The sequence below is a fragment of the Rhinopithecus bieti genome, unplaced genomic scaffold (assembly GCF_001698545.2).
Source record: "Rhinopithecus bieti isolate Rb0 unplaced genomic scaffold, ASM169854v2 scaffold_38008, whole genome shotgun sequence".
Classification (NCBI taxonomy): Eukaryota; Metazoa; Chordata; class Mammalia; order Primates; family Cercopithecidae; genus Rhinopithecus; species Rhinopithecus bieti.
The window spans coordinates 848850-864782 of NW_016815997.1; positions in this window are offsets into that span (position 1 = coordinate 848850).

The following is a 15933-nucleotide window of genomic DNA, read 5'->3' on the forward strand; positions in this document are numbered from 1 at the left end:
CAGTGGTTCCATCCTTCCTAGCTAAACATCATCCTTTCTAGAAGAGGGAAAAGAGAATTGACTTTCAATAGCTCTCTCAGAAGGTGCAGAGTCTTCATTCCTAGATGGTATCAGGAAACTTAGCCATTCTTTCAACCAATCCCTTTGGCCAGGAGAATGCCATGCTTGACTTGGGCCCAGGTTTCTTAGACCAATCACTGTGGCAGGGGTGGGTGATAGGATTACCCATTTCTGGGACAAGGAGTCAGGTTAATCATGTTAGCTTTTCCTGACCACATGGCTACTGGACAAGGTAAGAGAGTAGAAGGAATGCTGGAGCAACAACCACAGGATTTGTGTTGGGATCTGTGACATTTGGAGACAAGTGGAATGGTAGGGTGGGCTGTGTGGTGAGAAGGGTGCTGCACATGGATGGTCAGAGCTCAGAGCGGGGCTTTCCTCTTACTGGGTGATCAGTTGCTTCATTTGTTAAGGAAATTAAATGATTTTCCAGGGTCCTCCCAGTGCAGATGTTCCAAGAGTTGGAGCTGACAGGAAAAAGGGAACATAGAAAGAGTTCAGAAAATTTCAGAATAGAATAGATAGGCCATGTGAAGATGATTCCCGAGAGCCCAAAATGAGGATAATAGGCCTACAGTTGAAAGATTCCCATAGATGCCTTCGTTTTACAGATGTTTAAGGACTGTCCCCAGTGCACTTGGCCAGCTAATGGCAGAGCCAGGGCCAGGTTCTAGATATGTCCCTTTATGGCTCTGTGCATGCCTTTTCCTTTCAAAGATGCCCTGGAACATTTGGAAAAGTGGCACAATTCCAGGTGTGGGGGAGGGGAAGAGCTTGAATTTTTGTAGAGGATTGTGTTTCTAAGTTGGCTTTGGCCAGTTCACCAATTTCCAGCGGTTGGGAAAGGTGACTAAAACCTCAGGACATTTGGAATCTTCCCCGTCCTTGCCACCTGACTGTGCATGCATTTCATAGCATTCCCATCTCCTGAAAAGGGGTGAGTTTCTGGTTTCCGCCAGTGTTGAAGGTTTCAGTTAGGAAATGTGAAGTAGAGCTGATAGAACAAGTAGCCAGTGATTCTGTTTGAAGAAGTAAAGGTAGATCTCGGTGTAGGACTGTTGATGCTGGTTAATAGGAATGAAATCAATGTAAACATCCACCCAACTGAATGGCAAGTGATCTGGAGCAGTGAGAGCATGTTTGATGGTCGGCATGATAGTTTCCTAGGTGGGTTTTAAAATCAATACCCTTCTTGAGAGTAGAAGTAGAAACCCTTTGTTTTTGTTGAGGAGGGTCTGAAAGTAGCCAGGGCCCTCCTTCTTTGGATACTTTCTCTCTGTCTCTCTGCCAGTGACTTCAGAAAGCCTTAGGGAAGATTGACAGCCTGAACGAACAGAGGTCAGGATGCATCATTCCATCCTTCTAGTCTTCTTCCTGGCTTTGAGGACCATATAACTTTTCTTGGTGGTATGGCATTATACTTTCTTTCCCCCCATCAAGGTAGAGCCTTTGGAAAAGACTGGGCTCACAGCCTTGGTCCCAATATTGCTGATTCCCAGTTTGTACCCTTTTTTCCTTCCTTCCTTCCTTCCTTCCTTCCTTCCTTCCTTCCTTCCTTGCTTCCTTCCTTCCTCCCTCCCTTCTTTCTTTTCTTTTCTTTTCTTTTTTCTTTTCTTTCATAAAGACGGGGTCTTGCTGTGATGCCCAGGCTGGTCTGAAACTCCTGGGCTCAAGTGATCCTTCCACCTTGACCTCCCCACGTGCTGGGATTGCAGGCGTGAGCCACCATGCCCAGCCTGCAAACTCTGTTTCTGACTCTGTCCACCTGTTCAGAAGTATGCAATAGAAATTGCCCTTTTTGCCATTGAAAGAAATTCATCGGCATTACTTTCAATGGGAAAACCCACAATTACTTTTGCGTGGACCTAATAGAAACAGGGGAGCAGGTGCAACAAGTCTACTCCTTCATTATTTAATTGCTTGCTTCTGACTGTACCCTTTGAAGGAGAAATTCGGTGGTGGTTATTGTACAACTCCCTGAACAGTGATGAACTCACAGACAATCATGAATATGTCTCTGTCTGCACCTTCCATCTGTAATACAAGATGAGGTGCCCAGGCCTGTACCCCCAGTGCTTTCAGAGGATGAGGCCAGAGGATCGCCTCATCCCAGGAGTTCGAGACCAGCCTGGGCAACCTAGCAAGACCCTATCTCTGCAAAAACAAAAAATACACAAAGTTAGCCAGGTGTGGTTGCATGCACCTGCAGTCTCAGCTACTTGGGGGGCTGAGGTGGGAGGACTGCTTCAACCCAGAAGGTTGAGGCTGCAATGAGCTGTGATGGCACCACTGCCCCCCAACCCGGGCAATGGAGCGAGACCTTTTCTCAAAACAGTAATGACAATAATCATAAGAACCACAATAACAATCATGCATTTTCTTCCATAGACTTACAGAGGGGACACTGGTACACTTCAAAAGAAAATTCCGGCAGGGCACGGTAGCTCATGCCTGTAATCCCAGCACTTTGGGAGCCCGCGGCAGGCAGACCATGAGGTCAGGAGATCGAGAACAGCCTGAGCAACATGGTGAAATCCCATCTCTACTAAAATACCAAAAAAAACTTAGCTGGGCGTGGTGGCACGTGTCTGTAGTCCCAGCTGTTCGGGAGGCTGAGGCAGAGGAATCTTCTGATCCCGGGAGGCGGAGGTTGCAGTGAGCCAAGATCGCGCCACTGCACTCCAGCCTGGTGATAGAGCAAGCTTCCATCTCACACACACACACAAAATAATAATAAAGAGAGAGAGAGACAGACAGGCAGAAAGAGAGAAAGAAAGAAAGAAAATTCCAGCCCTCATCTTGCTAAATGTTGGAAGAAAGATGGAGATTTAAGGAATACCGTCCAGAAGTCAGAGAGGAGATTTTAAGGCATGAGGATACTTGACCCGTTTGCCCGGAGCAACAACAAATGACGCTAAAAATGCAGAGTCTTTGAACCAGAGGACACTCAGGAAACAAACATTCCACTCCGGGAAATGGGGTAATTCTCTCCACCATTGCGTGAGAGGCTGTGCAGGCCAGAGGAAGTGACAGATAAAAACAGATTTTTAACTCGCACAATGCAACCGCAGGCTCTACCTGGACGCGACCAGCTCGTGTATGACTCAGAGACTCCTGTAGATCCACGGCCATTCCATCCTTCTACAGCACGCAAGATTTCTGCAATCTGTCCCGTGAAAAATGCAGCAAGCACTTTCGGCCCTGCCCTGAGAGCCCAGCCTCCCTTCAGCTTCCTTCCACAAGCTCTCACCCATCCCCTGCTTCATATCCCCTCTCTGTCCTCCTCAGCAGACCACACCCTAGCCCAAGTCATTTTTTTTAAATATATATATCAGAGTTTTGCATTTTCCTGCAAAGTGGTTATCATCAGCTGAAGCCATTTATGCTTTTGCTTTTCTGCAGTGAAGATGTCAGCATGCCCTTGGCCAGGTGCAGTGTCTCACGCCTGTAATCCCAGCACTTCTTTTCTTGGCTGATATTATTTAATTAATTGATTGATTGATTTTGAGGTAAGGTCTCATTCTCTTATCCATTTCTTTTCTTGGCTGATATTGGGAGCCTGAGGTGGGAGGATTACTTGAGGCCAGAAGTTCAAGGCCAGTGTGGGCAACATGGTGAGACCCCCCCCCCCATCTCTACAAAAGAAGAAGAAGGAAAAAATGAGCTGGGCGTGGTGGCACGCACTGTAGTCTCAGCTACTCGGGAAGCTGAGGCATGAGGATCGCTTGAGCCCAGGAGTTCCAGCCTGCAGTGAACTACCATTTTGCCACTGCACTCCAGCCTGGGCAACAGAGCTGGACCCTGTCTCAAAAAAAGAAAAAAAAAAAAAAGAGTAACCATTCCCAAATAGGCATCTACCTCTTTTCTTGGAAGGATTGCTGGAGCCCAGGAATTTAGGACTAGCCTANTACAGGCTTGAGCCACTGCGCCCGGCCAAGACTCCGTCTCTTAAAAAAAAAAAAATACAGAAATTAGTCAGATGTGATCATCTTAAGCGGGCTTTGGCCCCCCGGGAGGGTCCAGCAAGGCAATTTATGGTGGGCGTCCTGGGACATGCAGTATCAGTTTCAACCTCCAGGAGGGGCTGGAGAGTAAAGCTCAGTGCCAGAGGCAGAAAGTGGTGGGGACCCAGGTAAAGCTCCAGACACTTGAAGTTCTGATAAGGCTTCTTGGTGGGCGCGACTTGACCTCTGTCATCACACATTGATGCCAAGAGGAGGGAACAGCACCCACGAGTCCTTCGGGAGAGGACAATGGAAGCTGTGGATCTCAGTTCCTCCTTGACTCTCTCTTCTACATCTCTTTGCTTGGCTGATATTACTGAATTAAATTAATTAATTCACTGACTTTCACTCCCCGTGTCTTAGGCATCTCTTTTCTTGGCTGAAAGTATTTAACTTATTAATTGATTGATGGATTGATTTTGAGGTAGGGTGTCTGTTTTATGCCTCTCTTTCCTTGACGGATATTATTTTCAATTTAATAATTGGTTGGTTTCGAGCAGGGGTCTCACTCTCCCATACATCTCTTTTCTCGCCTGGTATTATTTAATTGATTGATTGATTTTGAGGTAGGGTCTCTGTTTTACACGTCTCTTTACTTGGCTGGTATTATTTATTTAATTAATTGGTTGGTTTTGAGCAGGGTCTTGGTCTCTCATATATCTCTTTTCTTGGCTGAAATTATTTAACTTATTAATTGATTGATTGATTTTGAGGTAGGGTCTCTGTTTCACATGTCTCTTTACTTGGCTGATAGTATTTATTTAATTCATTGGTTGGTTTTGAGCAGGGTCTCGGTCTCTCATACATCTCTTTTCTTGGCTGGTATTATGTACTTTAATTAATTGACTGATTTTGAGGCACAGTGTCATGCTGTCTTAGGCATCTCTTTTCTTGGCTGATATTAATCGATGATTGGTGTTGAGGCAGGGTCTCACTCTCATATATATTTTTTCCTGGCTGATATTATTTAATTTAATGAATTGATTGATAGATTTTGAGGTAGAGTCTCTGTTTCAAGCATCTCTTTTCTTGGCTGATATTATTTAATTAGTTCATTCATTGATTTTGAGTAGGGTCTCACTCTCTTATCCATTTCTTTTCTTGGCTGATATTATTTAATTAATTGATTGATTGATTTTGAGTAGGGTCTCACTCTCTTATCCATTTCTTTTCTTGGCTGATATTATTTAATTAATTGATTGGTTGATTTTGAGTAGGGTCTCACTCTCTTATCCATTTCTTTTCTTGGCTGATATTATTTAATTAATTAATTGGATTGATTTTGAGTAGGGTCTCACTCTCTTATCCATTTCTTTTCTTGGCTGATATTATTTAATTAATTCATTCATTGATTGATTTTGAGTAGGGTCTCACTCTCTTATCCATTTCTTTTCTTGGCTGATATTATTTAATTCAGTTAATTGATTGATTGATTTTGAGTAGGGTCTCACTCTCTTATCCATTTCTTTTCTTGACTGATATTGTTTAATTCAACTAATTGATTGATTGATTTTGAGTAGGGTCTCACTCTCTTATCCATTTCTTTTCTTGACTGATATTATTTAACTCAATTCATTGATTGATTGTGAGGTAAGATCTCACTCTGTCTTAGGCATCTCTTTTCTTGGCTGATATTGATTGATCGATTGATTTTGAGCAGGGTCTCACTCTGTCTTAGGCATCTTTTTTCTTGGCTGACCTTATTTAATATAATTAATTTTGTGGCGGAGTCTCACTCTCTCATACTTCACTTTTCTTGGCTAATATTATTTAATTAAATGAATTAATTGACTTTAAGGTAGGGTCTCTGTTTCATGCATCTCTTTTTTTCCAGATATTATTTAATTGATTGATTGATTGATTGATTTTTGAGCCAGGGCCTCACTCTGTTACCCAGGCTGGAGTACAGGGATACAATCACAGCTCACTACAGCCTCAACCTCTGGGGCTCAAGCAGTCTTCCCAACTCGGCCTCCTGAGTAGCTGGGATGAAAGACGTGCACCACCATCCCTGGCTAATTTTTTATTTTTTTTTTGTAGAGATGAGATCTCGCTCTGTTGGCCAGGCTGGTCTCAAACTCCTGGGCTCAAGCGATCCTCCCACCTCGACCTTCCAAAGTGTTGGGATTACAGGCATGAGCCGCTGCGCCCCGCTTGGCTGATTTTAATTTATATCTATTTGGTATACTAAGACTTTAATCACAAGCACAGTGTTTTCCTGACTTCTTGTGAGTCGTTCTAGGCAATTATTCACCCTAAAGGTGGTCACTGGGAGCCTAGAAGTTTTAGCCACCTGTTCTGAAAAGAGGGTGCTTCCCAGGACCCCTGAATTAGAATTTGCAGCTGGTGACCAAAGTAAAGGGAATTGGTAGGGACTGCAGAAATACAGAATTATGCATTTCACGGGTACGTGATTGCTCTGGGGCCACCCTAACAATTTACCTAAAGCTCAAGGGTTTGGGACAACAGACATGATTTATCTCACAGTTCTGGAGACCAGAAGTCTGAGATCAAGGTGTGGGCAGGATCGGGCTCCCTCTGGAGGCTCTAGGGGAGGATCCTTCCTGCCTCTCCCAGCTCCTGGGGACTCCAGGAGTACCTGAGCTTGTGACCGCATCACTCCAATCTCTGCCTCCATCTCCATGTGGCCCTCTCCTCTGTGTCTGTGTTTCCTCCTCTGTCTCTTAGAAGGACACGTGTCACTGGATTTAGGGCCCACCCTACTCCAGGATGATTTCATCTCAAGACCCTTCACTTAACCACATCTGCAAAGACCCCATTTCCAAATAAGTTCTCATTCAACAGGGGATAGAATTAGATATATCTTTTGGGGGGACGAGATTCAACCTATTATGGTGAGTAACTGGAGATTGTGGAAACAAGTTAAAAAAAAAAAAGCATTGGCCTTAATCAAACAAAGATCTTAGAACCAAGCATGGGGTTTTCATTTGGAGATACAGAGTCCTAGGGTGGTAGACAGGAGAGACAAGCCATCCCATCACTGCAGATGACCTGGATGTCTCACTCATGTGTCTGTCACTTTATTCACCCATTCATCTATCCACCCACCCACTCATTCAGCCCATCATCAACCTGTCAATCTGTTCATCCGTTTGTCCACCCATCCACTCATCTGTTCGTCCGTCCATCCATCCATCCATCCATCCATCCATCCATCCATCCCTCTATTCATCTATCCACCCACCCACCCATTCAGCCAGTCATCAATCTGTTCATCCATTTATCCACCCATCCACCCATCCATTCATCCATCCATCCATCCATCCATCCATCAATCCACCCACCCATCCATCCATTTACCCACTCATCTATCCATCCATTCATCCACCAGTCCATCCACCTATTTATCCATCCGTCTATACATTCCCCATTCAGTCAGTCACCAATCTACCTGTCAATCTATTCATCCATCTACTCATCCACCCATCCATTCGCACCCCATCCATCCATCTAGTCACCCATCCATTTATTAACGCATCCATCCATTAATGTACCTGCCCATCCATCCATTCAACCACCCACTTATCCATCCATCCATCCATCCATCCAACCATCCAGTCACCCGTCCATTTATTTACCCATCCATCCATTAATGTACCCACCCATCCATTCATTCAGCCACCTGTCTCTCCATTCATCCATCCATCCAGTTACTCATCCATTTATTCACTCATCCATCCATTAATGTGCCCATCCATCCATCCATCCATTCACCCACCCATCTATCTATCCATCCATCCAGTCACTCATCCATTTATTCACCCATCCATCCATTAATGCACCCACCCATCCATCCATTCACCCATCCATCCATCCATTTACCCACCCATCCATCCACTTACCCACCCATCTATCCGTTCATCCACCCATCTATCTATACATTCCCCATTCAGCCATTTGCAAATCTACCTATCAATCTATTCAACCACCACTGCAAGTGGCTGGATGACTTCTCTCTCCTGTCTGCCATCCCTTGGCCACAAGCAAAAAAGGGAAAGTCCGAGTCCAGCCTCATTCACAACATCATAAGCATCAAATACCTTCCACAAGAAGTAACAGGCTACTACTCAGGTTTATCTGTGATAACTGGTGAGGTTGACACTAAGTGATTGGGCAGAAAATTTCATTGAAAACATAGCCTGCTGAGAAAACGCTGCTTTGTGGTGTGGGATGCAGTTTCCAGGAATTTATTAAATGTTGATGTGACAATGATATTTCAAGGAGATATACCACTGCACATCAGCACGTTATCGCCCACGTGAAGACCAGAAAAACAGACGTTGTAAAGATCAGATAAAACAGAAGCCTCAGACAGGAAATAAAGATACAAAATGAAGATACGGCGGTGGGCCTCCTCCTTGAGGAAAATGACTTCCTTGCATTGCTTCTCATGCAACGGCCCTTCCCTTTTCTCCTTAGAGTAATTGAGGTGTAATTCAGAAAAGTGTGTACGATGCCAGGACAGGGCGAGCCACCGTACGCAGAGCAGGTCATGCAGGGAACGAATCATCTGGAAGGTCCTGGGGACAGATGAGAAAGAGAGAGAACCAGGACTGTGGTCCTTATCAAGATGCCTCCAAGGAGTGGGGTCTTCCATCGAGAGACTCCTAGGCAGGGCCCAGTACTGTGAGGTCAGTGATCAAAGGCCTGACCCTCAAACGTGGGGACTCTCCTCCTAGAGCTGCACCCTGAGGTAGGAGGTGGAGGGTGTTGCAAAGATTGAGAATCCCGGGGACCAGATCACTAAACTGGAATCCAGTGTCAGAGATCTTAGTTCTGCCACCTTTATCATATCCATCCATCCATGCTTCCATCGGTCAGTTCATCTGTTCATGCATCTATGCAGCCATCCACCCATTCAGCCAGTCATCAATCTGTCAGTCTATTCATCCATCCTAGTGCAGTGCTGTGATCTTGGCTCGCTGCAACTTCTGCCTCCCTAGTTCAAGCAATTCTCCTGCCTCAGCTTCCCAAGTGGCTGGGACTACAGGTGTGCACCACCATGCCCAGCTAATTCTTATATTTTTAGTAGAGATGGGGTTTCACCATGTTGGCCAGGATGGTCTCCATCTCTTGACCTTGTGACCCACCTGCCTTGGCCTCCCAAAGTACTGGGATTAGAGGTGTGAGTCACCGCACTGGCCTAATTTTTGTATTTTTAATAGAGACGGGTTTCACCATGCTGGTCAGGCTGGTCTCGAACTCCTGACCTCAGGTGATCTGCCCGCCTAGGCCTCCCAAAGTGCTGGGATTACAGGCATAAGCCACCACGCCCAGCCTGTAACAACTATTTACATAGTATTTATATTATATTAGGTGTTATAAATAATCAACAGATGATTTTAAGCATATAGAAGGATGTGGGTAGGTTATATGCAAATACTACACCATTTTATATCAGGTACCTCAGCATCCCTGGATTTTTGTGTCCTCAGGTGGGTTCCAGAACCAATTTCTCAATGTTACTGAGGGATGACTGGATTCATAGATACTATATATATATATATATATATATGTATATTACACATAAATATTTGAAACATAAATTTATCTCATGTATACATATACCATATGAGATATACACATCTACCATATATGCAAATATATTTGCAATGTTAATTCATGTCACGTATACATTTATCATATACAGTATCTACCATATATAGTATATTTACAACATAAAGTTATACCATGCATCCATCTATTATAGCATATGTACGTGTGTACCATATATGTTATACTTGCTACATAAATTCATCTCATATATACATATATCATATATCTACCATAGGTAGTATATTTACAACATAAATGTATCCCATGTATACATCTATTATGGCGTAAGTACATACCTACCATGTCTGTAACATTTGCAATATAAATTTGTCTCATATATAAGTATATTATATCATATATATCTACCATATTATGTTATATTTGCAATATAAATTCATCTCCTATATGTGTATAATACATATTTACCATATATGTTATATTTGCAACATAAATGCATCTGATATATATATACATATATCATATATAATATCTATTATATGTGGTATATTTACAACATATATTTATCCCATGTATAGAAATATAGCACATATATCTACCATATACATTATACTTGCAACATAAATTCATCTGATGTATACATATACTATATAGTTATATATTATATACATGCATATCATGTATCAGTAATAACCATATATGTTATACTTGCAACATAAATTCATCTGATGTATACATATACTATATATTCATATATACATGCATATCATGTATCATGTATAATATCTACCATATATGTTATATTTGCAACATCAATTCATCTATATATAAATATATCACGTATAATATCTACCATATATGCTATATTTGCAACATAAATGCATCTCGTGTATACATATATTATATATACAGATCTCGCATATATGGTATATTTTCAATGTAAATTCCACAAAGAGAATAAAGCAGAAAGCATAATCAAAGAAATAAGAGAGAAAATGACATCCACACTGAATAATCGCACACAAACAAAAAGCCCTTTAAGTATCTTCATGAAAAGATACCCCTGGAAATTCCTGAAAATTTGTTTAAATATTAAAGAGAAATCACATCCCGTAATGCCCAGGAGAAATAAGCAGATTATTTTACACAGCAACAAATCGTCAGGCCTTGACAGAACAAAATAACCGAAGGCCTGAGGCAATAAAAACAAAATAAATGTATGGAGGTTTGTTTAACGTACGAGAAGCTGTATGTATTTCATGTGTACAACCTGATAACTTTGGAAAAAAGACACATCCTTCCAAGGCAGGCCGATCACGAGGTCAGGAGATCGAGACCATCCTGGCCAACACGGTGAAACCCCGTCTCTACTAAAAATACAAAAAATTAGCCAGGCGTGGTGGCGGCGCCTGTAGTCCCAGCTACTCGGGAGGCTGAGGCAGGAGAATGGCGTAAACCCGGGAGGCAGAGTTTGTGGCGAGCCGAGATGGCACCACTGCACTCCAGCCTGGGCGACACAGGGAGACTCCGTCTAAAAAAAGAAAAAAAAAAAAAGACATATCCTTGAAAGCCCTACCACTCCCGATGTCATAAACATATCCATCACCTCCAAAAGATTCCTCTTCCCTTTCAATGTGATGATGATGTATTTTTATTATTGTTGTGATAAGAACACTTCACATATCATCTATTCTTTTAGCCCGTTTTTATGTATACAGTTATGTTGACTCTAGACACTGTATTGTATACAGTACATCATTTTGATGTGGGGAGATATTTCCCTCCCCAAAATCTTACACTGAAAAATCTGTCCTCTTAGAGGTATGTACTTTCAAGGATGCAAATATGTTTTTCATATCCCCAACTCCTTTTTTTTTTTTTTATTTTCAGAGAGGGAGTCTCCCTCTGTTTCCCAGGCTGGAGGTCAGTGGTGCGGTCCTAGCTCACTGCAGCCTGGAACTCCTGGGCTCAAGCCATCCTCCCACCTCAGCCTCCCGAGTAGCTGGGACCACAGGTGTGCACCACCACGTCTAGGTCCCCTTTTGGGGGTGGGGGGCGGCAGGAAAAAAAGTGACTTAAAAGTAATTCCATCCAGTACTGCTTGAGAACAGGAAATCAAGGCTGCAGTGAGCTATGATAGTACCACGGCACTCCAGACTGTATTTAAAAACACAGAGACTGTGTTTTTAAAGCACAACAGTCTGGGCGCGGTGGCTCACACCTGTCATCCCAGCACTTTGGGAGGCCAAGACGGGTGGATCACGTGAGGTCAGGAGTTCGAGACCAGCCTGACCAACATGGTGAGACCCCCCCCCCTACTAAAAATACAAATATTAGCCAGGTGTGGCAATGCGTGCCTGTAATCCCAGCTACTCAGGAGACTGAGGCAGGAGAATTGCTTGAACCCAGGAGAAGGAGGTTGCAGTTATAGAATGAGACCATCACTTCTCCTGCTGCCCTTCCCAGCTTTTCCCCGTCTCCCCTTTTCCCTAGTTTATAAGACAGGAGAAGGGGGAGAAAGCAAAAAGTTGGAAAGAAACAGAAGTAAGATAAATAGCTAGATGACCTTGGCACCACCACCTGGCCCTGGTGGTTAAAAAAATAATGATAATATTAACCCCTGACCAAAACTACTAGTGTTATCTGTAAATTCCAGACATTGTAAAACTTTCTGTTCTGTTAGCTGATGCCTGTAGCCCCCCCGTCACGTTTTCCACGCTTGCTTGATTTATCATGACCCTTTGACATGGATCCCTTAAAGTTGTAAGCCTTTAAACAGGCCACGTATTTCTTCTTCAGGGAACTCAGCTCTTAAGACGCAAGTCTGCCGACGCTCCCGGCCGAATAAAAAACCTCTTCCTTCTTTAATCCGGTGTCTGAGGAGTTTTGTCTGTGGCTCGTCCTGCTACACAGTGAGCTGAGATTGTGCCATTAGCCAGGCAGGTGGTGCACGCCTGTAATTCGGGAGACTGAGGCAGGAGAATTCTTTGAACCCAGGAGGAGGAGGTTGCAGTGAGCTGAGATGGTGCCATTGCACTCCAGCCTGGGCAACAAGAGTGAATCTCCACGAAAAACACACGAAAAACAATTAATAAATTAAAATGAGGAAGCTGTGGTACAAAATGATTGGCAGTTAACCATAAACCATAAGAAGGTTCATACAAAATGTGTTCACGGTGCACTAAAATATACACTATAGTAAGTATACACTATACTTACAGTGTATAGTGTATAGTAAACTATACACTGTAGTAGTATTCTACGTATTCATTAGTATCAGGGCAATGCATTCTAAGACAAAACGTATTTTTAGAGTAGAGTTTGGAAATAAAAGATGTGAAACGCTGAAATAAATACAGACTGCGGCAGCATCGGAGAGAAGGAGAGGCAAGGAAGCAAAAGCCACACCGTCCTCAATCCTTATCTCAACCCATGCGAATAAGGAGTTTCAGTTTTCACCATAACGTTTCGGAAAAAAACTGAGTTTTATACAGTTATCTTTGCTGCCTATGTCACTATTAGCAAAGAAATGTTGCTGTTTTGTAGAATGCTACCATGGTCATTCCTGAAAAATAATTCAAGCTCGTGGAGCGTTATCCATAGACAGTGTGCCACGAGGTAAACGATTCTGACGATGACATGCAAGCAGGTTGTCTTCGTCCTCTTGTGTTGCTGTCGCAGAGCACCACAGCCTGGGCAGCCCATCAAGACAGACCTTTGTGTCTCTCAGCGCTGGAGGCTGGAAGCCCAAGATGAAGGTGTGGCTGATTCACTGTCGGATGGGGACCCGTCTCCTGGTTCATAGATGGTGCCTCTTCTCTCTGTGTCTCACGTGGTGGAAAGGAGCGATGGACATCTCTTTTATGACAGCCTCACAACCTCGTCACCTCCCCAAGCCTCCTGACATCTTCTTGGTGGTGGTTACATCAAGGTGGGAACTAGGGGAAGACACTGACATTCTGACCACAACAAAAGCTCCACTGGAAGAGGTAAGGCTGCTCGTGGACTTTCCCAGCCACACCCTCAGCCCCAGTTTTATATTATTAGTATTATTATACTTATTATTATATTATATATTATTATAGTATTATAGTATATATTATTATATACTTATTATTATTATACTTTAAGTTCTAGGGTACAGGTGCACAACATGCAGGTTTGCTACATATGTCTACATGTCCCATGTTGCTGTGCTGCACTCGTTAACTCGTCATTTAAATTATGTATATCTTCTAACGCTCTTCCTCCCGTCTCCCTGCACCCCACGACAGGCCCCGTTGTGTGATGTTCCCCGCCCTGTGTCCAAGCGTTCTCCTTGTTCAGTTACCACCTATGAGTGACAATATGTGGTGTTTGGTTTTCTGTCCTTGCGACAGTTTGCTGAGAATGACGGTTTCCAGCTGCATCCATGTCCCTGCAAAGCACATGAACTCATCCTTTTTGGTTTTTTTTGTTTTTTGTTTTTTGTTTTTGAGACGGAGTCTTGCTCTGTCGCCCGGGCTAGAGTGCAGTGGCCGGATCTCAGCTCACTACAAGCTCCGCCTCCCGGGTTTACACTATTCTCCTGCCTCAGCCTCCCGAGTAGCTGGGACTACAGGCGCCCGCCACCTCGGCCAGCTAGATTTTGTATGTTTTAGTAGAGACGGGGTTTCACCGTGTTAGCCAGGATGATCTCAATCTCCTGACCTCGTGATCCGCCCGTCTTGGCCTCCCAAAGTGCTGGGATGACAGGCTTGAGCCACCGCGCCCGGCCGAACTCATCCTTTTTTACGGCTGCGTAGTATTCCATGGTGTCTGTGTGCCCCATTTTCTTCATTCAGTCTGTCAGTGATGGACATTTGGGCTGGTCCCAAGTCTTTGCTATTGTGAACAGTGCTGCAATAAACATACGTGTGCATGTGTCTTTATAGCAGCGTGATTTATAATCCTTCGGGTATATGCCCAGTCATGGGATGCCTTCAGCCCCAGTTTTTGTCCACATGTGTTCTTGTTACAATCCAAAGAAAGGTGGAAAAAAAAAAGAGAACCAGAGAACAAAACAAGCAGACAAAAGGGAGATGCTGATGCAGAGGACGTGATTGCAGAAAAGCGTAATCACCGTCAACACACTACACAATTGCAAATATTACTATAAACACTTTTTGTATTGTTTGCTTTTAGAGTCAGGGTCTTGCGCCATTGCCCAGGCTGAAAAGGAGTGGTGCAATCTCAGCTCACGGTAGCCTCTACCTCCTGGGCTCAAGCAATCCTCCTACCTCAGGCTCCTGAGTACCTGGGACTACAGGCATATACCACCATGTAGGGCTAATTTAAAAAAAATTTTTTTTTTGTAGAGATGGAGTCTTGCTATGTTGCCCAGGATGGTCTGAAACTTCTGGCCTCCAGCTATCTTCCTGCTCTGACCTCCCAAAGCACTGTGATTACAGGTGTGAACCACTGCACCTGGCACCATAAACATTTCTTTCTTTCTTTCTTTCTTTCTCTCCTTCTTTCTTTCTCTTTCTCTTTCTTTCTTTCTCTCTCTCTCTCTTTCTGTCTTTCTCTCTTTCTTTCTTTCTTTTTTTTTGAGATGGAGTTTCACTCTTGGTGCCCAGACTGGAGTGCAATGGCACGATCTTGGCTCACTGCAACCTCTGTCTGCTGGGTTCAAACAATTCTCCTTCCTCAGCCTCCTGAGTCACTGGAATTACAGGCATGCACCACCACGCCCGGCTAATTTTGTATTTTTAGTAGAGATGGGGTTTCTGCATGTTGAACAGGCTGGTCTCCAACTCCTGACCTCAGGTGATCCACCCGCCTTGGCCTCCCACAATGCTGGGATTACAGGCTTGAATCACTGCACCTGGCACACTATAAACATTTATTCTTTTCTTTTCTTTTCTCTCTCTGTCTCTTTCCTTCCTTCCTTCCTTTCTTTCTTTCTTTTTTCTTTCTTTCTTTCTTTCTTTCTTTCTTTCTTTCTTTCTTTCTTTCTTTCTTTCTTTCTTTCTTTCTTTCTTTCTTTCTTTCCTTTCTTCCTTTCTTTTCCTTCCTTCCTTCCTTCCTTCCTTCCTTCCTTCCTTCCTTCCTTCCTTCCTTCCTTCCACTCTTTCTTTCTCTCTCTCTGTCTTTCTTGATGGCATTTTGCTCTTGTTACCCAGGCTGGAGTCCAATAGCACGATCTCAGATCACCGCAACCTCAACCTCCCGGGTTCAAGGGATTCTCCTGCCTCAGCCTCCTGAGTAGCTGGGATTACAAGTGTGTGCCACCACACCCAGCTAATTTTGTATGTTTAGCACAGACAGGGTTTCTTCATGTGGGCCAGGCTGGTCTCGAACTCCTGACCTCAGG